Source organism: Engraulis encrasicolus, chromosome 13 (assembly GCF_034702125.1).
Source record: "Engraulis encrasicolus isolate BLACKSEA-1 chromosome 13, IST_EnEncr_1.0, whole genome shotgun sequence".
In the NCBI taxonomy this organism is placed as follows: Eukaryota; Metazoa; Chordata; class Actinopteri; order Clupeiformes; family Engraulidae; genus Engraulis; species Engraulis encrasicolus.
In genome coordinates this window covers 40,619,095-40,622,193 of record NC_085869.1, presented here as the reverse complement: position 1 = coordinate 40,622,193, position 3,099 = coordinate 40,619,095, and positions in this window count along the sequence as shown.

The following is a 3,099-nucleotide window of genomic DNA, read 5'->3' as shown; positions in this document are numbered from 1 at the left end:
TCCATTTTTTCCTATCCGATAAAGGAGTCATCAGTACCACTAACTGTATCAGAGACGACAGGTTACGATAGACAAATCCTTCCGTTGTTGTCTGTGTAGGCTATTTCGTGTTTTTTTTTTTAATGTAGCCTATTTTGTGTAGTCATGCATTCGTAGGCCTAATAGCCAACAATTAATTTGATTTACTTTACTCAAAGTTGGTCAGAAGTCTGTTTATCAGCGGTGTTTTAAGGGAGGCAACCCGCTTCTGTCAACCTCTTTTTTTTCATGCAGACGCTGGATGGAGCTCAAAATACACACAGCGCCCGTGCAGAAAGATGTTTTTTTGCCCTGTTTGTAAAGTTGTGAGAACCCTCGTATCGTTGTAAAGGCATTTAGCGGACACACTTAGTTGCACTATGCATTGCCACCAGTGCAGGAAAAAATGGGAAACAGACAGTAGACAATAATATAGTTACCTTATTTAACTTTCATACAGTCAGTTAATGAACTTCATATAGGGCTATTGCACGGAGATTTCCCCGACATAAGGCGACAACAATACAGTTAATTCGCTGGGCAAAGTCTGGGGTTATATCTGGAGTAACATGGCGGCCGCAGATATCGGAAACGCGACCGACTGTCAAGGTCTAGTTTGCGTCAATGACGTTGCCTCACATCTCGAGGCCATAAGCAAAAGGCTAGGAGGAAAGGAAAGACAAAGAGAGGGACACACGGACGTCGTGAACAGGTCGTATAAACGGACCGATGGCCACCCTAATTGGAATATGGACACCATTCACACATCTGATGGTGCTCAGGTGGCCACAGCCATGGTGGGGGTGGTGGAGGTCACTTAGGAGCCATTTACTTTTTCCCCATTCCATGTGTTAATGTTTATTTGTGTGTGTGTGTGTGTGTGTGTGTGTGTGTGTGTGTGTGTGTGTGTGTGTGTGTGTGTGTGTGTGTGTGTGTGTGTGTGTGTGTGTGTGTGTTCATGAACTGATTCGAGTTTGGTGGTCAACACTTTCAAGATGGCTGAATTCAAGATGGACGAATTTTTGTTTGGTCCATAACTTCTGACCGGGTGGATGGATTTGTCCCAGATTTGGTGTGTGAATGCTCTAGGGAAGGTTCATGAACTGATTACGAGTTTGGAGGTCAACACTTTCAAGATGGCTGAATTCAAGATGGCCGAATTTTTGTTTGGTCCATAACTTCTGACCGGGTGGATGGATTTGTCCCAGATTTGGTGTGTGAATGCTCTAGGGTAGGTTCATGAACTGATTCGAGTTTGGTGGTCAACACTTTCAAGATGGCTGAATTCAAGATGGCCGAATTATTGTTTGGCCCATAACTACTGAACGGGTGGATGGATTTGTCCCAGATTTTGTGTGTGAATGCTCTAGGTTAGGTTCATGAACTGATTCGAGTTTGGAAGACAACACTTTCAAAATGGCGGAATTTTCATTTGGCCCATAACTTCTGACTGGGTGGATTGATTTGCCCGGTAACACCTTGTTTTAATGGTTCACCATTTCAGTGAATCTACCATATTAGGTACAGTGTAATAACCAATGTAACAATATTTAATACCATGTAATACTAGTGTAATACCAGTGTAACAATATGCAATATCCGGAACAGTGTAATAACAAGTGTAACAGTATGCAATACCATATAATATAGTGTAATACCAGTGTAACAATATGCAATACCATGTAATACCACTTACGCACAAACACATGATGTAAGTAAAAAAAATGGCGGTGTTACACTGGTATTACATTGTATTAAATATTGTTACACTGGTTATTACACTGTACCTAATGTGGTATATCAACTGAACCATTAAAACAGTATTACCATTTGCCCCATTTTTTGCTTCATTTTCACAATAGTCGTTTGGTTTTAAGCCTATGCACGTCATGTCACGTCTGTATGTATCATATACGTTTACGAAATGGTGGACGGGAGTGGTAGGAATGATGGGGGACTGGAAGCGTCGCGTTTCGGGGATATACCTTAAGCAGTCGAAGGCGACTGCACAGGCAGTCTAGTTAATCGTAGTATCACAACTATTAAGTGCTCCAAGCAAAGATCTAGCCCAACCATGACAACACTTCCTATACTTGTCCAGTAGGTTAATGCAGGCATATCAGCCTTTTTCTTGGAATACCGCCTGCCAATTCTGTGGGAGCATGACAAATATTGAAATGGGAGGCTCAGTGGTAATAAGGTGAATATAAGTAAAAGTAGGCCTAAATTCATGGTGTAAGTATAACATTAGCACACGGTACTACCCGTTACTCCATTTACTCCATTGCACCTAAGGATACACTTTGTTGTTAAAGACTGGCTCCTAACCAGTCAGTACCTCGGTTGTTGTAGAGTGCTGTGGAAGTTTAAGGTGACTATTAACCTCTTAATATGTCTTCATATTGCAATGTTTCTGTCACGCAATGCATAGGTTCTATGCTGTCCTGTGGTGTGACTACTCTTATAGAAGGAAAAAAGGTTTTTATATGTATAAATGAAAACACATATTAATATTAAACACAATATCATTATCAATTTAGCATGAGCTCAGATGTCAGGCATGTATAGACAAAATATTAAAATGGCCATAATGCAGTGAATTTCCTGTGGTGTGACTTCATTTTCCTGCGGTGTGACTTGCTTATGTAATGTGTTGATGCAGGACACATTTTCCCAAAAATGGCAAAAATAAGGCCACGGACCACTAAGTGCTTTATTTTTTTTTCTATTTTTCCCCCATTTTTTTTCAAGGAATTGGAAAAACTTTTTTTTCGGTGTTACACCCTTAAACGTCAACCACCCATATACATAAAGACATCAATGTAATGTTGCTGCTCAAATCAATTCTTTGTTTGTGAAAGTGTTCACTGCAATGAAATAAATGCAAATGGTCTTTATTGTAAGAACCTAATAACAAAGTAGTATGTATATTCTTTACTTAGAGAGGAGTCTTCCTGTGGATGTGGAAGTGGAGGTGGACAGTGTCTGTGGTCCAAAGAGGAGAAGAACAGAGTGGGACTTGGAAGGAGCTGCTATGCCCTACACAAATTGGCAGATGAATTGGGAGCTTCAGAACATCTG